At 38.9% G+C, this 23121-nt stretch overlaps 1 non-coding gene across 1 annotated transcript; it reads right to left on the bottom strand.

The window, feature by feature from the left end:
- Window positions 1-17775: 17775 nt before the first annotated feature.
- On the bottom strand, window positions 17776-17879 carry LOC112700393 (small nucleolar RNA R71). Its single transcript, XR_003153300.1, has one exon. It is a non-coding gene; the product is annotated as a small nucleolar RNA R71 (small nucleolar RNA).
- Window positions 17880-23121: the final 5242 nt, after the last annotated feature.

Here is a 23121-nt window from a genome sequence, read left to right as displayed (position 1 = left end):
GAGATTGTTGGTATGAAGCAAGCTATGGTCACCTTGTAAGTCTCAGTCAGGCAGATTAAAATTGGTTTATGATTTTTTGGAATAATTAATAAAAAGGAATAATAAAAGGGATAGAATACTTATGCAGATTCATTGGTGGGAATTTCAGATAAGCGGATGGAGATGCTGTAGAGCCCAAGGACGCCTGCTCTCCTATTGCTTCTACTCAATCCTTCTTACTCCTTTCCATGGCAAGCTTTGTATAGGGGTTCACCATCAACTGTGGCTACTTTCTTCCTCTCGGGGAAATATCCTGTGCGGCTGTCACTCGCACAGCTAACCAGTCTGGAGGCATCACCCATGGCTGATGGCTACATCCCATCCTCGCAGTGAAAACTAATGCTCACGCACTCTGTCACAGTACGGCTAATCACCGGTTGGTTCCCTCCCCTACTGGAATAGAATCCCTCTTTTGCGTCTGTCACTAACGCCCAGCAGGTTACAGGTTTGAAGCACGTCACAGTCATTCATTAACGGAATCCTACTCGGAATACCACAGACAAGGTGAGACTTTCCGGATTCCCAGGATCCTACTCGGAATACCACAGACAAGGTGAGACTTTCCGGATCCTCATAAATGCCGCCATCTATCTAGCTTATACCACGAAGATTCTGTTGAGGAATCTAAGAGATATGCATTCAAGCTCTGTTGCATGTAGAACGGAAGTGGTTGTCAATCACGTACATTCATAAGTGAGAATGATAATGAGGGTAATCTGACTCATAACATTCATCATGTTCTTGGGTACGAATGAATATCTTGGAATAGGAATAAGATAGAAACCGAATAAGAGAAAATAGAATTGCATTGATACTTGAGGTACAGCAGAGCTCCACACCCTTTATCTATGGTGTGCAGAAACTCCACCGTTGAAAATACATAAGCAAAGAGTTCAGGCATGGCCGAATGGCCAGCCTTCTCTAACGTGATCACAGGATTCAATTTACAATCCGGGATGTCTAATACAATAGATAAATGTCCTATATATACTAGACTAGCTACTAGGGTTTACATGAGTAAGTAATTGATGCATAAATCCACTTCCGGGGCCCACTTGGTGTATGCTTGGGCTGAGCTTGATTAATTCACGAGCTGAGGCATCTCTTGGAGTTGAACTCTGAGTTATGACGTGTTTTGGGCGTTCAACTCCGAATAATGATGTTTTTCTGGCGTTTAACTCCAGACAGCAGCGTGTACTTGGCGTTCAACGCCAAGTTACGTCGTCATTCTTCGAATAAAGTATAAACTATTATATATTGCTGGAAAGCCCTGGATGTCTACTTTCCAACGCCGTTGAGAGCGCGCCAATTGGAGTTCTGTAGCTCCCGAAAATCCATTTCGTGTGCAGGAAGGTCAGATTCCAACAGCATCAGCAGTCCTTTTGTCAGCCTTCTTCAGAGTTTTGCTCAAATCCCTCAATTTCAGTCAGAATTTACCTGAAATCACAGAAAAACACACAAACTCATAGTAAAGTCCAGAAATATGAATTTAACATAAAAACTAATGAAAACATCCCTAAAAGTAGCTTAAACTTACTAAAAACTATATAAAAACAATGCCAAAAAGCGTATAAATTATCCGCTCATCACGTACGCATCCATGCTGATACTTGATTTTTAAGTGAATTCGCACCCAATGAATTCTCAAGGGTTGTGGAGCCCAGTCTCAACCAACTTTGGCGCCTAAACTGCTATTTAAAGCCAAGGATTGAAGAGCAAAGGGACTTTTAACCATTCACACTCATTAGGATTAGTTTAGAGTTAGTTTTAGAGAGAGAAGCTCTCACTTCTCTCTAGGATTAGGATTAGGATTAGGTTTAGTTCTTAGATCTAGATTTAGATTTATGCTTTCTTCTACTTCTACCTTTTAATTCCTTTTTGTTACATTCATTCTTCTTCCATTCTTTTGTTGTAATCTCCTTTATGTTGCTTCTATATTTTGTTGTAGATCTACTCTTGTTCCTTCCATTTTCTTTCCATTCAATTCAAGGTAATTCATAATAATTGTGTTTCTTTTGATTGTTGTTGATAATTCCTTTCAATAATTGTTGTTAGATTTCATTCTAATTGTCAATTTTCTTTGTTTTTCTTTTGTACCTTCCAAGTGTTTGATGAAATGCTTGGTTGGATTTTAGTATAGATTTTGTTCCTCTTGGCCTAGGTAGAGTAATTAGTGACTCTTGAGTTATCTAATTCCTTTGTTGATTGATAATTAGAAGTTGCTAATTGATTTGAATGCCTCTAAAGCTAGTCTTTCCTTTAGGAGTTGATTAGGACTTGAGAAATCAAATTGATTCATCCACTTGACTTTCCTCCATGGTTAGAGGTTAACTAAGTGGTAGCAATGAACAATTTGTGGTCACAATTGAGGAGGATAACTAGGATAGGACTTCTAGTTCTCATATCTTGCCAAGAGCTTTGTTAGTTGTTAGTTTATTTTCTTTGCCATTTATATTTCTTGTCTAAAACCTCAAAACCCCAAAATAACTCATAACCAATAACAAGACACTTCATTACAATTCCTAGGGAGAACGACCCGAGGTTCAATACTTCGGTTTATAAATTTTAGGGGTTTGTTTTAGTGACAAACAATCTTTTGTATGAAAGGATTATTGCTTGGTTTAGAAACTATACTTTACAACGAGATTTCATTTGTGAAATTCTAAACCATCAAAAATCCAATCATCAAAATGGCGCCGTTGCCAGAGAATTGCAATGGTGTTATGTTATTAGTTATTGTATATTTATGAATAGTGTGAATAGCTTGATTTTTGGATTGCTTGCTAGTTTAGGATTTTGTTTCATTATTTCTTAGTAGCTTTTGTTTTTATTTTCTCTTTTCACCATGAATTCTCATTTTGGCTATGAGTGTGATTACAACTATGTTGTAGGTGATGGGAGCTACAATGAAGATGTGTATCAAGGATGGGACAATCAAAGGTGGGAGGTGCCATATGCATATGACCAATCCTCATGGCAACAACCTCCACCAATGCATTATGAAGAAGAGTCATTCTATGATGCATACCAATCCAAGGGCTATGGTGAATCTCCTTGTGACTTTCAAGAACCACCACCATATGCCTATGAGCCATATCCTCAACATAACCCTCAACCATACTCACAAGCTCCTTCTTACCAAACACCTCCATATGACCCTAATCCATATCCTTTATACCAACCACTTTTGGAGCCATATGAACCATACATGGAACCATCCCAATATCACCACTTTCAAGAGCTAACTCCATACCATGACCAAGATGAACCACCTCCAATGCACACAAATTTTCAACCACAAGATAAATTCTACCTTCCACCACAACCTCACATGAAAGAATATTCATGTCCACCGATCCAAGAACCATATGATCCCAATCATGATATCCAAGTGGAACAAGAGTCAAGGGATCGTCTCAAGGAAGCATTGGATCAATTTCAAGCAACCATGGAGCATGTTGTGCAACAAGTGGAAAAAGTGGAGAATGTTGAACCACCACACCCTAATTATAATGAACTACCTTCTTATTATGAACCCCTCCTCCAAAACAATGAACCTTCCCATCCACCCCAACCTCCAATGGATGACATCCTTAGTGTTCTTGTTCAAGGGCAAGAAGAGATGAAAAGGGATGTATAACAATTCATGACCACCTTGGACGAGGTGGTAAACCGGCTAGCATCCCAACTTTTGGACACTCAAGGAACTCCCATGGCTACATGTGGAGAAGCAAAAGAAAAGCATAGCATGAAGGAGAGATTGGAAACTCCGATGGAAAAGGAGGAATGCTACTTTGTGTTAGAATAATTGGAGGAGCCTATGATTATTGAAGAAGAGGAAGAAGTGGTTGAAGACTTAGGAGATGTAGAACCTCCATGGGAACCTAGAGTTATAGAAAACCCCTCCAAGAAGATTGAAGGTGATGTTGAGGAGGAACGTGCACAACCTCCAAGGCATATCCCAAATGAAGACTTGGAAGGAATGGAGCAAGAATTGAGTTCGCTTGGTGATGAAGATCAAGCATCAAATCTTAGTGGTGGTGAATCCTTTGAACTTGAAGAATTTTCTCTTGATGAGATAGAAAGTGATGTGGAGGTAGATTTCTCTCGTCCTCCCATTTATGATTTGAGTGAGGGAGAAGAGCTAGATGAAATTGACAAACAATGGATTGGATTTGAAAAATCTTGTGAAGAGGTAGAAGTCCTTAGAAAAAGAAGGACGGGAGTTGAGTACGCTTTATCAAGATCCTTGGAAGCTTCTTTGCCTAGGTTGTCATATATTCCTTCACTTGAGTGGGTAAAACTCATTTCTATTAGCTTTATTGTCCCACTTGAGTATGGTTTGCTCGAAATGGATGACCAACTTATGATGATTTGTGGGATAAATCATAAGAGAAGAATATTTAGTGGATGGCGTTGTAAATCAAGGCTCGTTTTGGTTGATACTTCAAGGCTTAGATGCAAGGGTTGGGCTAGTGCTCAATTGAATGGGTCTAAAAGGAGAGTTTGGTATCACCTTGAGAATTCCTCTTGCTTACCACCCGGATGGATTAATGATGATCAACTCCAAGACGAGTGTGAAAATAAAGTGTGGGATCCCGGATCGCACAAGGAGAATCAACTTTGGGAGCCCCAAGCTTGTGAAGAACTCCATCAACACTTGGCTCAATCCATAAGAAATCTTGGGACACAATGGAGAACCAAGCATTGGTGGGAGTTCCAAGACGAATACAAGTACAAGCCACCTTGAGAGGAGCTCCCCATAAGTACAACTTAAGGACAATAAACAAAAGTGCTAGGTGGGAGACACCCCACCATGGTAAATTCTTTTCATTTTTCTCTTTTGTACATATTGATAGAATTAGTTTAAAGTCATGTTTTGATTAGTTTGTTGCGTATAATTGGTAGTATAATATGTTAAATAAGGTTTGAGGGTGTTTTGGGTAGGTGTTTGGAAGTTTGGAATGCTTGGATTGGTGCAAAAACATAGAAAAATTTTGAAAAACAGAGCACCATCCACACGTACGTGCACTGCACGCGTACATGTGCATCAAGAATTTTTGCAAACCTACACAGACGTGCCACGTGCGCGCATGCGTGGATGCAGAAGTTCCACCCCCAGCCGAAAAAACCCGAGAGTTACGCCTGCACTATGCGAAATTTGGGCCTAAGGCACAAACCAATTTGCGCATACACACACCTGGCGCATACGCGCCCATTTGGCAACTTGCAGATTGACGCGCAAGCGCACCGTGCGCGCGCGTTCCGATAGTGCCACCTGCCCTCCTGGTACATTTTCCAGAGTTATGCCCACGCTGCGCTAACGTTGTGCCTCTGGCACAAAACCACTCGCGCGTACTCGCATATGCTGCTTACGCGCTACTCTCGGAGTAATCCATCGATGCGGACGCACCCTATACGCGTCTGCGTCGCACCCAGTACACTACCATTCACGCGCGTGCGCCATATGTGCGTGCGCGCGGATGTCCTTCCTCCACTACATTTCTTTTCTTCTCCTTTCTTCTTCCCTTCTTCTACCCCTCATTCAACACTCCCAAACACCATTAATAACCATTTATTTTAGTTAACTAATTAGTTAGTAGTTAGTTGATTAGTTAGTTAGTTTAATTTTCATTTAGTTTTCTCTTTTTCATTGTAAGTGTTGGATTGTTATTCTTGTTTACCATTAATTGCTGTTGAGTATTAAAAAGGGATGTTATCTTAACATCATTATGTTTATAATCTTTGTTGGATTCTATTGTTGAGGTTATATTTTGCTACTTGGTTTTGAGTTTTTCATGTTCACCTTTTAAGAATACCAAGTGATGAGAATTGCCTTCGAGCTTGTAACTCTTCTTGAATTACATGATTTGGCCACCATGTGATTTGAGCCTTATTATGTGATTAGGCAACCTCTTGATGGATGATGTTGTGCATTTACTTTAATGTATTGTATTTTATGATCATATGCATCCATAGGTTTCAGCTTGAATTCTTTCATGCTTCCTTAATGCTTGTTTTACTTTACAAGTTTACTTAGAGCATCTCAAGCACACTAGGATAAGTGAAATGCATGCTTCTTTTGTGACATAACTTTTATGTTAGTGTGTGTTCTAAACCGCGCAATTTAGAATTCACATACCTAATATTTCCTAATGTCACACTAATTCACTCACTCAATTCTAGTGATTATTACCTCATTCCATCAATGTATGCTTCCTTGCATTTATATCTTCTCATCTTATGGAGTTATTTTCTATTTTCCATGAATGATTGATGAGCGGATAATTTATACGCTTTTTGGCATTGTTTTTAGGTAGTTTTTAGTAGGATCTAGCTACTTTTAGGGATGTTTTCATTAGATTTTATGCTAAATTCACATTTCTAGACTTTACTATGAGTTTGTGTGTTTTTCTATGATTTCAGGTAATTTCTGGCTGAAATTGAGGGACCTAAGCAAAACTCTGATAAAAGGCTGACAAAGGACTGCTGATGTTGTTGGAATCTGACCTCCCTGAACTCAAAATGAATTTTCTGGAGCTACAGAACTCCAAATAGCGCGCTCTCAACGGCGTTGGAAGGTAGACATCCATAGCTTTCCAGCAATATATAATAGTCCATACTTTATTCGAGATTAGATGACGTAAACTGGCACTCAACGCCAGTTCCATGCTGCATTCTGGAGTCAAACGCCAGAAACACGTCACGAACCAGAGTTGAACGCCAAAAACACGTTACAACTTGGCGTTCAACTCCAAAAGAAGCCTCTGCACGTGTAAAGCTCAAGCTCAGCCCAAGCACACACCAAGTGGGCCCGGGAGGTGGATTTCTGCATCAATTACTTACTTCTGTAAACCCTAGTAGTTAGTCTAGTATAAATAGGACATTTTACTTATTAGACATCTTTGGTCTCAGTTTTATTCCATTATTCATCTTAGGAGACTATTGATCATTCATGGGGGCTGGCCATTCGGCCATGCCTGGACCACCATCACTTATGTATTCTCAACGGTGAAGTTTCTACACACTATAGATTAAGGGTGTGGAGCTCTGCTATACCTCGAGTTTTAAAGCAATTACTACTATTTTTTATTCAATTCCGGTTATTCTTATTCTAAGATATTCGTTGCACTTCAACATGATGAATGTGATGATCTGTGACACTCATCATCATTCTCACCTATGAACGCGTGACTGACAACCACTTCCGTTCTACCTTAGACCGGGCGCATATCTCTTGGATTCCTTAATCAGAATCTTCGTGGTATAAGCTAAGATTGTTGGCGGCATTCATGAGAATCCGGAAAGTCTAAACCTTGTCTGTGGTATTCCGAGTAGGATTCAGGGATTGAATGACAGTGACGAGCTTCAAACTCGCGATTGTTGGGCGTGATGACAAGCGCAAAAGAATCAATGGATTCTATTCCAACATGATCGAGAACCGACAGATGATTAGCCATGCTGTGACAGAGCATTTGGACCATTTTCACTGAGAGGATAGGATGTAGCCATTGACAACGGTGATGCCCTACATATAGCTTGCCATGGAAAGGAGTAAAAAGGATTGGAAGAAGGTAGTAGGAAAGCAGAGATTCAAAAGGAGCATAGCATCTTCATACGCCTATCTGAAATTCCCACTATTGAATTACATAAGTATCTCTATTTTATTTTCTATTTATTATTATTATTATTATTATTCGAAAACTCCATAACAATTTATTATCCGCCTAACTGAGATTTACAAGATGACCATAGCTTGCTTCATACCAACAATCTCCGTGGGATCGACCCTTACTCACGTAAGGTTTATTACTTGGACGACCCAGTGCACTTGCTGGTTAGTTGTGCGAGGCTGTGAAGAAAGTGCTAAGTTATAAACGTGCATACCAAGTTGAAGCCATTATTAGAGATCACAATTTCGCCCACCAAGTTTTTGGCACCGTTGCCGGGGATTGTTCGAATCACAATTACGTGCAACAACAGCACCAAGTTTATCTGATCCGGCAACAACACCAAGTTTTTGGCGCCGTTGCTAGGGATTGTTTGAGTTTCGACAACTGACGGTTCATCTTGTTGCTCAGATTAGGTAATTTTCTTTTTGTTTTGTTTTCAAAAATTTTTCAAAAAAAAATTCATCCCTATTTTCAAAAAAAAATTTTAATTAAAAATAAATCATCCCTTGGCTTCAGAATTTTTAAGAATGAATTCTAGAGTTTCATGCTAACATGTTGAAGCCTGGCTGGCTTTAAAGCCATGTTTAATTCTTTTGGACTGAGGCTTCCAATCATCAGCATAGAGGCAAGTTAATTGAAATATCAGTTGTTGTATGTCTGATTTATATCCTAAAGCTGGCTGGCTATTAAGCCATGTCCAACCCTTGGATTGGAGCTTTAGGCTAACATTGAAAGATTCTTGGAATTCTTATTTTCTTTTTCCTATATGTTTTTCGAAAAAAATATAAAGAAAATACAAAAAATCATAAAATCATAAAAACCAAAAATATTTTGTGTTTCTTGTTTGAGTCTTGTGCCATGTTTTAAGTTTGGTGTCAATTGCATATTCATCTTGTTCTTGCATTTTTTGAAATTCATGCATTCATAGTGTTCTTCATGATCTTCAAGTTGTTCTTGGTAAGTCTTCTTGTTTGATCTTGATGTTTTCTTGTTTTGTGTCTTTTGTTATTTTTCATGTGCATTTTTGCATTCATAGTGTCTAAACATTAAAAATTTTCTAAGTTTGGTGTCTTGCATGTTTTCTTTCTTGAAAATTTTTCAAAAATAAGTCTTGATGTTCATCTTGATCTTCAAGGTGTTCTTGGTGTTCATCTTGACATTCATAGTGTTCTTGCATGCATCATGTGTTTTGATTCATAATTTTCATGTTGTGAGTCATTTTTGTTGTTCTTCTCTCTCATCATTAAAAATTCAAAAATCAAAAAATATCTTTTCCTTATTTTTCTCAAAATTTCGAAAATTTGAGTTGACTTAGTCAAAAATTTTTAAAACTTTGCTATTTCTTATAAGTCAAGTCAAATTTTCAATTTTTAAAATCTTATCTTTTCAAAACTTTTTCAAAAATCAATTCTTTTTCATTTTTTCTTACTATTCTTCGAAAATTTTAATTTAATTTTTCAAAATCTTTTTCTAATTTTATCTTTATTTTTGAAAGCTATACTAACAATTAATATGATTGATTAAAAAATTTGAAGTTTGTTACTTTCTTGTTAAGAAAGGTTCAATCTTTAAATTCTAGAATCTTATCTATTAGTTTCTTGTTAGTCAAGTAATTAATTTTAATTTTAAAAATTAAATCTTTTCCAACCATATCTTTTTAATCATATCTTTTTATCATATCTTTTTCAAATTTTTATCTTTTTCAAAAATTTGATTTCAAAATATCTTCTTATCTTCTTATCTTTTCAAATTTGATTTTCAAATCTTTTTCAACTAACTAATTGACTTTTTGTTTGTCTCTTATCTTTTTCAAAACCACCTAACTACTTTTCCGTCTCTAATTTTCGAAAATTTCTCCTTCCTTTTCAAAATTCTTTTAATTAATTAATTGTTTTAAATTTTAATTTTAAATTTATTTCACCTTTAATTTTCGAAAATCATTAACTCCTTTTCAAAAATTATTTTCGAAAACTTCTCTCTCTCATCTTATTCTATTTATTTATTCATTTACTAACACTTCTCTTCATTTCAAATCTCTGCCCCTATCCTCACCCTTGTGTTTGGATTATTCATTCTTCTTCACTCTTATTCCCTTTCTTCTTCTACTAACATAAAGGAATCTCTATACTGTGACATAGAAGATTCCTCTTCCTTTTCTGTTCTCTTCTTTCTCATATGAGCAGGAACAAGGAAAAAGGCATTCTTGTTGAAGCTGATCCGAAACCTGAAAGGACTCTGATGAGCGGATAATTTGTACGCTTTTTGGCATTATTTTTAGTATATTTTTAGTATATTTTAACTAGTTTTTAGTATATTTTTATTAGTTTTTAGTTAAAATTCACTTTTCTAGACTTTACTATGAGTTTGTGTATTTTTCTGTGATTTCAGGTATTTTCTGGCTGAAATTGAGGGTCCTGAGCAAAAATCTGATTCAGAGACTGAAAAGGACTGCAGATGCTGTTGGATTCTGACCTCCTTGCACTCGAAGTAGATTTTCTGGAGCTAAAGAAGCCCAATTGGCGCGCTCTCAACGGCATTGGAAAGTAGACATCCTGGGCTTTCCAGCAATATATAATAGTCCATACTTTTCCCGAGATTTGATGGCCCAAACCGGCGTTGCAAATCAGCCTCAGAATTCCCAGCGTTTAACGCTGGAACTGGCATAAAAATTGGAGTTAAACGCCCAAACTGGCATGAAAGCTGGCGTTTAACTCCAGAAAAAGTCTCTACACATGAAAGCTTCAATGCTCAGCCCAAGCACACACTAAGTGGACCCAGAAGTGGATTTTTACGTCATTTACTCATTTCTGTATACCCTAGGTTACTAGCTTACTATTAATAGGATCTTTTGACATTGTATCTGTACCTCATGACACTTTACACATTTCTTGGTGTACTTCTCACGGCATGAGTCTCTAAACCCCATGGTTGGGGGTGAGGAGCTCTGCTGTGTCTTGATGGATTAATGCAATTACTACTGTTTTTCATTCAATCATGCTTGCTTCCATTCTAAGATATCACTTGTTCTTAACCCGGATGAATGTGATGATCCGTGACACTCATCATATTCTCAACTATGAACGTGTGCCTGACAACCACCTCCGTTCTATCTTAGATTTAGTAGATATCTCTTGGATTCCTTAACCAGAATCTTCGTGGTATAAGCTAGAACTGATGGCGGCATTCAAGAGAATCCAGAAGGTCTAAACCTTGTCTGTGGTATTCTGAGTAGGATTCAATGGTTGAATGACTGTGACGAGCTTCAAACTCCTGAGGGCGGGGCGTTAGTGACAGACGCAAAAGAATCACTGGATTCTATTCCGGTCTGATTGAGAACCGACAGATGGATAGCCGTGCCGTGACAGGGTGCGTTGAACATTTCCACTAAGAGGATGGGAGGTAGCCACTGACAACGGTGAAACCCTTGCATACAGCTTGCCATGGAAGGAGCCTTGCGTGTTTGAAGAAGAAGACAGTAGGAAAGCAGAGATTCAGAAGATGGAGCATCTCCAAAACCTCAACCTGTTCTCCATTACTGCAAAACAAGTACTTATTTCATGTTCTTTTACTTTTCACAATCAACCCTGATAATTATTGATATCCCGACTAAGATTTACAAGATAACCATAGCTTGCTTCAAGCCGACAATCTTCGTGGGATCGACCCTTACTCATGTAAGGTATTACTTGGACGACCCAGTGCACTTGCTGGTTAGTTGTGCGGGGTTGCAAAAGTGTGATTGCAATTTCGTGCACCAAGTTTTTGGCGCCGTTGCCGGGGATTGTTCGAGTTTGGACAACTGACGGCTTATCTTGTTGCTTAGATTAGGACTGCTTTATTTTTGTTGGTTTAGAGTCTTTTAGTTGAGTCTAGTTTCACATTTTAAGTTTGGTGTCAATTGCATGCTTTTGTTTTTCTTTTAATTTTCGAATTTGCATGTCTTTAGTCCCTTTTTGATCCTTAAAAATTCTAAGTTTGGTGTCCTCCTTGTGTTTTTCCTTTAAAATTTTTGAAAATTAGTGTTTGATTTTCTAAAAATTTTAAGTTTGGTGTCAATTTGTGTTTTTCTCTTTCCTTATTTCAAAGATCAAATCTTTTTTTTCAAAATAATTTTCAATCATATCTTTTTAATTGCTAATCTCAAAATCTTTTTAATTAACTAATTGATCCAGTTTTCAATTTGTTTTGATCTTATTTTCTTTTAATTTTCGAATTTTTTTATTTTTATTCTCCTTTTGTTTTTTTTATTCTGTTTTTCGGTTAATTCAAAAAAAAAATACTTTGCTTGTGAATTCATATCATATTCCCTTTCTCCATCATGGACCTAAGTGGAATTGAGCAGTCCAGAAGGACTTTGGGGTCATATGCTAACCCCATTGCAGCTACATACGGGAGTAGCATTTGTACACCTCCCATCAAAGCAAGCAGCTTTGAGCTAAATCCTCAACTCATTACCAAGACCGTGCTGAAATTCCTCCAGAAACACATCTTCAGCAGGTTTGGTGTTCCCAGAGTACTAATCAGTGATGGGGGCACTCATTTCTGCAATAGACAGCTATACTCTGCTATGGTCAGATATGGAATTAGCCACAAAGTGGCAACTCCATATCATCCACAGACAAATGGACAAGCTGAAGTCTCTAACAGAGAGCTAAAAAGAATCCTAGAACGGACTGTGATAGCCCGAAGAAAGGATTAGGCAAAGAGTTTGGATGATGCTCTGTGGGCATACAGAACAGCATTCAAGACTCCTATAGGAACCTCCCCATACCAACTGGTGTATGGGAAGGCCTGTCATCTGCCTGTGGAACTGGAACATAAAGCCTACTGGGCAACCAGGTTCCTAAACATGGATGCTCAGTTAGCTGGTGAAAAAAGATTGCTCCAACTAAATGAGCTAGAGGAGTTCAGACTCAATGCCTTTGAAAATGCAAAAATTTATAAGGAAAAGGCAAAGAAGTGGCATGACAAAAAGTTGTCATCCAGAGTTTTTGAGCCAGGACAAAAAGTTCTGCTATTCAACTCTAGGCTCAGATTGTTCCCAGGAAAGCTTAAATCTCGTTGGAGGGGTCCGTATGTGATTACAGGAGTATCACCATATGGATATGTTGAGCTCCAGGATGCTGAGTCTGACAAAAAGTTCATTGTTAATGGACAGAGGATCAAGCATTATCTTGAAAATAATTTTGAGCAAGAATGCTCAAAACTGAGACTTGAGTGATTCTCAGTGAAGGTCCAGCTAAAGACAGTAAAGAAGCGCTTGCTGGGAGGCAACCCAGTCATTAGCAGGTTATATGTTTTATTTCTACAGAGGCAATTATCAAAATTGAAGGAATTCACAGAGTTACAGAAGGATTCAGTGCAAAAAGCAGAGAAAAAGAGCTTACTGGCAAAAAAAGCCAGTAAGGGGCATTTTGGGCGTTAAACGCCAGAATGGGCACCATTCTGGGCGTTTAACGCCAGGTGTGCAGCATCCTGGGCGTTTAGCAAAACGCCCAGTGACAAAGGGAATTCTGGCGTTTAACGCCAGCCAGGGTACCTGGCTGGGCGTTAAACGCCCACATTGGCTAGCAAATGGGCGTTAAACGCCAGAATGGATGCCATTCTGGGCGTTTAATGCCAGAAAGGTGGGGGACCAAGAATTTGCTTTCCGATCAAATTTTTTCAAACTTTCTTTTTTTTGACCCATACTTTTCTACATAAACACATTTCAACCTTTCATCATTCACCTTCAAATCTTCAAAAATCAAAATCATTCTTCAAATCTCTCTCAAATCAATCCCAAATCTTGTTCAAAAACTCACCCTTCTCTCAAAATCTCTCCACATCTTCTCAAATCTCCTTCCAATTTTTCGAAATCTCTTCTCCCCCCTTATAAAAACACGTTCGGCCTCCTCATTCCCCCACACCATTCGAATTTGCTCTTCTCCTCTCTCTCTTCCTTCCTTTCTTTTGCTTGAGGACAAGCAAACCTCTAAGTTTGGTGTGCTTTTCCGTGATCACTAAGCCAAGTTTCATCAAGATCATGGCTCCTAAGGGAAAACAAACCAATTTAAGAGGAAAGAAAGAGAATAATCCAAAGAATCTTTGGAATCAAGAGAAGTTCTCAACCAAAGAACACGAAGACCATTATCACAAAATAATGGGTCTGAGGTCAGTGATCCTGGAAGTTAAATTTGATCTAAAAGAAGATGAATATCCGGGGATCCAAGAGCAAATTCAAAACAGAGGATGGGAAGTTCTTTCCAATCCTGAGATAAAGGTTGGAAGAAATATGGTTCAGGAATTCTACTCAAATCTGTGGCTGACAGATAAACAGAGAATGACTGGAACTGCTTACCATACTTACAGAACCATGGTCAGAGGAAAAGTTATATACTTCCATCTGGACAAAATAAGAGAAATCTTCAAATTGCCTCAACTGCAAGATGATCCTGAATCCTTTAATAGGAGAATGGTGAGAGCAGATAAAGGGTTGGATCAAGTTCTAGAGGACATATGCCTTCTTGGAACTAAGTGGATAACCAATTCAAAGGGTATCCCAAACCAACTCAAGAGGGGAGACCTCAAACCAATTGCAAGAGGTTGGCTAGACTTTATTGGGCGTTCCATCTTGGCCACTAGCAACCGTTCTGAGGTCACTATCAAGAGAGCAGTGATGATTCATTGCATCATGCTTGGAAAAGAAGTGGAGGTTCATCATCTGATTGCTTGTGAGATCTACACAATTGCAAATAAGAATTCCACTGAGGCCAAACTGGCTTACCCAAGCTTGATCTCCTTGCTCTGTAAAGAGGCTGGGGTAAAGATGGGAGTAGATGAATTCATACCCATTGAACATCTAATCACCAAGAAGTCAATGGAAGGACAAATGCAAGACAACTCTATCAAAAGGAGGGCGCAGGAGTTCCTCCCTGAATTTCCTGAAATTGGCTACTGGGCCAGCCTAGAAGCATCTATCACCAAATTGCAAGAAACTATGGAGCAACTTAAGGAAGAACAGCAGAATCAGAACTGCATGCTCTGCAAATTGCTGAAGGAACAAGAGAAGCAGGGGCGTGAACTTCAAGAACTGAAACGCAAAAAAATTCTCCCCTCAATTTGAGGGAGCATCCACTTCTCAAAATCAAGGTTGTTGAGTCCTAACTCTGTGAAAACCTCTATCATTAGGAGCCTATTTAAATTTTTGTTTTCTATTTTTTTGTCTCATCTTATATCTATTTTTGAGTCTTGTTCTTAATTCATAATTAATAAAATTTAAAATTCATGTCTTAAAGCTATGAATGTCTTATGAATCCATCACCTCTCTTAAATAAAAAATGCTTTAATCACAAAAGAACAAGAAGTACAGGATTTCGAATTTATCTTGGAAACTAGTTGAATTAGTTTGATGAGGTGACAATATTTTTTTGTTTTCCGAATGAATGCTTGAACAGTGCATATGTCTTTTGAATTTGTTGTTGTGAGAATGTTAAAATTGTTGGCTCTTGAAAGAATGAGGGAAAAAGAGAACTGTTATTGAGGATCTGAAAAATCATTAGATTGATTCTTGAAGCAAGAAAAAGCAGTGATTCAAAAAAAACGAAAAAAAAGAGAGAAGAAAAAAAAGAAATAAAGTTGTGATCCAAGGCAAAAAGAGTGTGCTTAAGAACCCTGGACACCTCTAATTGGGGACTCTAGCAAAGCTGGGTCATAATCTGAAAAGGTTCACCCAAGTATGTGTCTGTGGCATGTATGTATCCGGTGGTAATACTAGAAGACAGAGTGCTTTGGGCCACAGCCAAGACTCATACACTAGCTATGTTCAAGAATCATTATACTTAACTAGGAGAATCAATAACACTATCTGAGTTCTGAGTTCCTATAGATGCCAATCATTCTGAACTTCAAAGGATAAAGTGAGATGCCAAAACTGTTCGGAAGTAAAAAAGCTACTAGTTCCGCTCATCTAATTGGAGCTGAGTTTCCTTGATATTATGGAGTCTATAGTATATTCTCTTCTTTTTATCTTATTTGATTTTCAGTTGCTTGAGGACAAGCAACAATTTAAGTATGGTGTTGTGATGAGCGGATAATTTGTACGCTTTTTGGCATTGTTTTTAGTATGTTTTTAGTATATTTTAACTAGTTTTTAGTATATTTTTATTAGTTTTTAGTTAAAATTCACTTTTCTGGACTTTACTATGAGTTTGTGTGTTTTTCTGTGATTTCAGGTATTTTCTGGCTGAAATTGAGGGTCCTGAGTAAAAATCTGATTCAGAGACTGAAAAGGATTGCAGATGCTGTTGGATTCTGACCTCCCTGCACTCGAAGTGGATTTTCTGGAGCTACATAAGCCCAATTGGCGCGCTCTCAACGGCATTGGAAAGTAGACATCCTGGGCTTTCCAGCAATGTATAATAGTCCATACGTTTCCCGAGATTTGATGGCCCAAACCGGCGTTGCAAATCAGCCTCAGAATTCCTAACGTTTAACGCTGGAACTGGCATAAAAATTGGAGTTAAACGCCCAAACTGGCATGAAAGCTGGCGTTTAACTCCAGAAAAAGTCTCTACACATGAAAGCTTCAATGCTCAGCCCAAGCACACACTAAGTGGACCCAGAAGTGGATTTTTACGTCATTTACTCATTTCTGTATACCCTAGGTTACTAGCTTACTATTAATAGGATCTTTTGACATTGTATCTGTACCTCATGACACTTTACACGTTTCTTGGTGTACTTCTCACGGCATGAGTCTCAAAACCCCATGGTTGGGGGTGAGGAGCTCTGCTGTGTCTTGATGGATTAATGCAATTACTACTGTTTTTCATTCAATCATGCTTGCTTCCATTCTAAGATATCACTTGTTCTTAACCCGGATGAATGTGATGATCCGTGACACTCATCATATTCTCAACTATGAACGTGTGCCTGACAACCACCTCCGTTCTATCTTAGATTGAGTAGATATCTCTTGGATTCCTTAACCAGAATCTTCGTGGTATAAGCTAGAACTGATGGCGGCATTCAAGAGAATCCGGAAGGTTTAAACCTTGTCTGTGGTATTCTGAGTAGGATTCAATGATTGAATGACTGTGACGAGCTTCAAACTCCTGAGGGCGGAGCGTTAGTGACAGACGCAAAAGAATCACTGGATTCTATTCCGGCTTGATTGAGAACCGACAGATGGATAGCCGTGCCGTGACAGGGTGCGTTGAACATTTCCACTGAGAGGATGGGAGGTAGCCACTGACAACGGTAAAACCCTTGCATACAGCTTGCCATGGAAGGAGCCTTGCGTGTTTGAAGAAGAAGACAGTAGGAAAGCAGAGATTCAGAAGATGGAGCATCTCCAAAACCTCAACCTGTTCTCCATTACTGCAAAACAAGTACTTATTTCATGTTCTTTTACTTTTCACAATCAACCCTGATAATTATTGATATCCCGACTAAGATTTACAAGATAACCATAGCTTGCTTCAAGCCGACAATCTTCGTGGGATCGACCCTTACTCATGTAAGGTATTACTTAGATGACCCAGTGCACTTGCTGGTTAGTTGTGCGGGGTTGCAAAAGTGTGATTGCAATTTCGTGCACCAGACTCTGAAGAGGAAACTAAGAGAAGCTAAATTACAACAATCCAGAGACAACCTTGCTGAAATTTTCAAACAAGAAAAGGAGATGGCTGCCGAACCCAACAACAATAATGCAAGGAGGATGCTTGGTGATTATACTACACCTACGTCCAAGTTTGATGGAAAAAGCATCTCAATTCCTGCCATTGGAGCAAACAATTTTGAGCTAAAACCTCAATTAGTTTCTTTAATGCAACAGAACTGCAAGTTTCATGGACTTTCATCAGAAGATCCCTACCAGTTTTTAACTGAGTTCTTGCAGATCTGTGAGACTGTTAAGACTAATGGAGTAGATCCTGAAGTCTACAGGCTCATACTTTTCCCTTTTGCTATAAGAGACAGAGCTAGAACATGGTTGGACTCTAAACCTAAAGATAGCATGGACTCTTGGGATAAGCTGGTCACGGCCTTCTTGGCTAAGTTCTTTCCCCCTCAAAAGCTGAGTAAGCTTAGAGTGGATATTCAGACCTTCAAGCAAAAAGATGGTGAATCCCTCTACGAAGCTTGGGAAAGATACAAGCAGATGACCAAAAGATGTCCTTCTGACATATTTTCAGAATGGACAATTATAGATATATTCTACTATGGTCTATCTGAGTTCTCTAATATGTCATTGGACCATTCTACAGGTGGATCCATTCACCTAAAGAAAATGCCTGTAGAGGCTCAAGAACTTATTGACATGGTTACAAATAACCAGTTCATGTACACTTCTGAGAGGAATTTCGTGAATAATGGGACACCTCAGAGGAAGGGAGTTCTTGAAATTAATGCTCTGAATGCCATTTTGGCTCAGAACAAAATGTTGACTCAGCAAGTCAACATGATTTCTCAAAGTTTGAATGGCAAAATGCATCCAACAGTACTAAAGAGGCATCTTCTGAAGAATAAGCTTATGATCCTGAGAACCCTGCAATAGCAGAGGTAAATTACATGGGTGAACCTTATGGAAACACCTATAATTCATCTTGGAAAAATCATCCAAATTTCTTATGGAAGGATCAATAAAAGCCTCAACAAGGCTTTAATAATGGTGGAAGAAATAGGCTCAGCGATATCAAGCCTTATCCATCATCTTCTCAGCAACAGACAGAGAATTTTGAGCAGATCACCTCTAATTTAGAAAACTTTGTCTCTGATCTGTCTAAGGCCACTTTAAGTTTCATGAGTGAGACAAGGTCCTCCATCAGAAATTCGGAGGCACAAGTGGGCTAGCTGAGTAAGAAAGTAACTGAAACTCCTCCTAATACTCTCCCAAGCAATACTGAAGAGAATCCAAAAAGAGAGTGCAAGGCAATAGACATAATCAACATGGCCGAACCTAGGAAGGAAGGAGAGGATGTGAATCCCAATGAGAAAGACCTCATGGGACATCTCTCAGGCAAGAAGGAGTCTCCTATTGAGGACCTAAAGGAATCTAAGGCTCATATAGAGACCATAGAGATTCCATTAAACCTCCTTCTACCATTCATGAGCTTTGAAGACTATTCTTCCTTTGAAGAGGATGAAAATGTAACTGGAGAGCAAGTTACTCAATATCTAGGAGCCATCATAAAGCTGAATGCTAAATTATTTGGTAATGAGACTTGGGAAGGTGAACCTCCCTTGCTCATCAGTGAACTGGATACATGGGTTCAGCAAACCTTACCTCAAAAGAGACAAGATCCTGGCAAATTCTTAATATCCTGTACCGTAGGCACCATGACCTTTGAAAAGGCTCTGTGTGACCTGGGGTCAAGCATTAATCTTATGCCACTCTCTGTAATGGCGAAGCTGGGGATCATTGAGGCATAGCCTGCCATATTTTTATTACAAATGGCAGATAAGTCAGTAAGACAGGCGTATGGATTGGTAGAGGACGTGTTAGTAAAGGTTGAGGGCCTTTACATCCCTGCTGATTTCATAATCTTAGACACTAGGAAAGAGGAGGATGAATGCATCATCCTTGGAAGACCTTTCCTAGCCACAGCAGGAGCTGTGATAGATGTTAACAGAGGAGAATTAGTCCTTCAATTGAATGGGGACTATCTTGTGTTTAAAACCCAAGGGTGTTCTTCTGTAACAATGGAGAGGAAGCATGAAAAGCTTCTCTCAATACAGAGTCAAACAAAGCCCCCACAATCAAACTCTAAGTTTAGTTTTGAGAGGCCACAGCCAAAGTCTAAGTTTGGTGTTGAATCCCCACATCCAAACTCTAAGTTTGGGATTGGGAGTTTACAACATTGACCTGATCACCTGTGAGGCTCCATGAGAGCCCACTGTTAAGCTAGTGACATTAAAGAAGTGCTTATTTGGAAGGAACCCAATTTTTATTTATCTAATTTTATTTTTATTTTTACTGTTCTTTTATGTTTTATTAGGTTCATGATCATGTGGAGTCACAAAATAAATACTAAAATTAAAAATAGAATCAAAACCAGCAGAAGAAAAAGCACACCCTGGAGGAAGGACTTACTGGCGTTTAAACGCCTGTAAGGAGCATCTGGCTGGCGTTCAACGCCAGAACAGAGCATGGATCTGGCGTTGAATGCCAGAAACAAGCAGCATCCTGGCATTTGAATGCAAGAAATATACCCTGAGGAGAGCTGGCGCTGAACGCCAGAAACAAGCATGGAACTGGCGTTCAACGCCAGAAACATGTTGTAATTGGGCGTTGAACGCCCAAAATAAGCATCACTTCGGCGTTTAAATGCCAGAATTGTATGCAAAGGCGTTTTACATGCCTAATTGGTGCAGGGATGTAAATCCTTGACACCTCAGGATCTGTGGACACCACAGGATCATCCCAAGGTCTGTGGATCCCACAGGATCCCCACCTAACTCAACTCACCTTCTCTCCTCTTCTTCACATTCATCCTTTCTTCCTCATAAACTCTCTTCCCTATAAACACTCTTCTCCAAAAACCCTTCACCAATCACCTCAATCTCTCTTCCCAATTACCCCCCTTCACCACTCACATCCATCCACTCTTTCCCATAAACCCCACCTACCTTCAAAATTCAAAATTTTTTTCCCACCCAAACCCACCCTAAATAGCCGAACCTACTCCCTCTCCCCTCACTATATAAACCCCTCCATCCTTATTCATTTTCACACAACACAACCCCCTCTTCTATACCTTGGCCGAATACACCTCCCCCCCCACTCTCCTCCATATTTTCTCTTCTTCTTCTTCTTTTCTTTCTTCTCTTGCTCGAGGGCGAGCAACATTCTAAGTTTGGTGTGGTAAAAGCATAGCTTTTTGTTTTTTGATAACCACCTATGGCACCTAAGACCGGAGAAACCTCTAGAAAAGGGAAAGGGAAGACAAAAGCTTCCACCTCCGAGTCATAGAAGATAGAGAGATTCATCTCTAAAGCCCATCAAGACCACTTCTATGATGTTGTGGCCAAGAAGAAGGTGATCCCTGAGGTCCCTTTCAAACTCAAGAAAAATGAGTATCCGGAGATCCGACATGAGATCCAAAGAAGAAGTTGGGAAGTTCTGACCAACCCCATTTAACAAGTCGGAATCTTAATGGTTCAAGAGTTCTATGCCAGTGCATGGATCACTAGGAACCATGATCAAAGTGTGAACCCGAATCCAAAGAATTATCTTACAATGGTTCGGGGAAAATACTTAGATTTCAGTCCGAAAAATGTAAGGTTGGCGTTTAACTTGCCTATGATGCAAGGAGATGCATGCCCCTACACTAGAAGGGTCAACTTTGATCAAAGGTTGGACCAAGTCCTTATGGACATATGTGTTGAAGGAGCTCAATGGAAAAGAGACTCCAAAAGTAAGCCGGTTCAATTAAGAAGTATGGACCTCAAGCCTGTGGCTAGAGAATGGTTGGAGTTCATCCAACGCTCCATCATCCCCACTAGCAACCGATCTGAAGTTACTGTGGATCGGGCCATCATGATCCATAGCATCATGATTGGAGAGGAAGTAGAAGTTCATGAAGTCATCTCTCTTGAATTCTACAAAATAGCCGAAAAGTCCTCCACCATGGCAAGGCTAGCTTTTCCTCGTCTTATTTGCCATCTATGTTACTCAGCTGGAGTTATCATAGAAGGAGACATCCCTATTGAGGAGGTGACGTTGGGATTTTTGCCAGTAAAGAATTATTAAAAATATTCGCGTTGTAGATATAGTCTCTAAACCGACAGAAATCCCTTCGTACAAACGTTTTGGTTGTCACAAGTAACAAACCCCTTTAAAATTGATAACCGAGTATTTAAACCTCGGGTCGTCTTCTCAAGGAATTGCAGGGAGGTATGTTCTTATTATTGGATATAAAAAAGGTAAAATTGGGGTTTTGGAAGTAAGGTGGGAATATGTTATATGACAAGTAAAATAAAATAATACTAATAAAATCTCTTGGCAAGGTATAAGAACTGGAAGTCCTATCCTAGTTATCTTTATCAATTATGATGAGAATTGGATTTTTCTCCCACTTTGTTAACCTCTAACTATGAAGGTAAGTTAAGTGGATGAATTAATTCGAATCCTCAAGTCGTAATCTTTCCTTGGGAAAGGTTAGACTTATTAGAATATGAATTAATGAAATGAAGAAATCCAATTTTCAATCAATAATGAGTTTGATAACTCTAGAGTCACCAATTATTTAACCAAAGCCAAAAGGAAAGAAAATTATATCTACTGGAATAAGAATGTCTTCAGATTGAAAACAACAATAACATAAATAAAAGGAAGTAATATTAAACTGAAATATCTTAAATAACATTAATTTAAAAGAGTAATCTGTAACATGGAACAGTTCATAAATTAAATTGGGATAAATAAAAATAAAGAACCTGGGATTGAGAGTCACTCCTAAAACTAAGAGAAGTCCTAAATCCTAATCCTAAGAGAGAGAGAGAACCTCTCTCCAAACTAAATCTAAATCATGGAAAGTAACAGAAAATTCACCGTCTCTAAATGGATGCCTTCCTCCACTTCATAACCTCTGGTCTATGACTTCTGGACTTGGATTTGGGCCAAAAAGGCTTCAGAATCCGCTATGAGCGTTTTCTGTAATTTCTGGTGCGTGGCCTCTGTCACGCGTCCGCGTGGGTCACGCGGTCGCGTCATTCGGAGTACTCCTTGTCACGCGGTCGCGTCGTTCTCGCGTCCATGTCGTATGCAATTTGCTCAAGTCGCGCGGTCGTGTCAGTCATGCGGCCGCGTCGTTGCCTCTTCGCTTCTGGCACGCGATCGCGTCATCCATGCGATCACGTGGATGCCAGTTTCTTCAAAACTCCGTTTTGCACTTTCCTTCCATTTTGTACGTTTCCTTTTCCATCCTTTAAGTCATTCTGCCTTAGAAGATCTGAAACTACTCAACACACTAATCACGGCATCAAATTGAAATAAAGGTAATTAAAATAATTAATTTTAAAGCATAGGAAACATGTTTTTCACATACATCAATAAGGAAGGAGAAGTAAAACCATACAATTAATATGAATAAGTGGATGAAGGATTGAATAAATCACTCAGATTAAGCATAAAATATATCATAAAATATGGGTTTATCAACCTCCCCACACTTAAGTAATAGCATGTCCTCATGCTATGTCCAAGGTAAAAAGTAAAGTTTTGAAGTGGTTGAATACCATGCAATGCAATTCTAATCTAAATGCAACTAACTAAATGCATGATGCAATTCTAATTTTATTCACCCATATATAAAGCTTACATGTAGTTAAATCAATTCACATTTTCAAGGATTCATATATATATAGCCAACCTTAGATAATGATAAAGCACTTTTACAATTGAGATGGGAGAGAAAAAACATTTAAT

Source organism: Arachis hypogaea, chromosome 6, assembly GCF_003086295.3.
Source record: "Arachis hypogaea cultivar Tifrunner chromosome 6, arahy.Tifrunner.gnm2.J5K5, whole genome shotgun sequence".
Classification (NCBI taxonomy): Eukaryota; Viridiplantae; Streptophyta; class Magnoliopsida; order Fabales; family Fabaceae; genus Arachis; species Arachis hypogaea.
The sequence above is the reverse complement of the archived record's forward strand: the minus strand, read 5'-3'. Positions and strand labels throughout refer to the sequence as shown.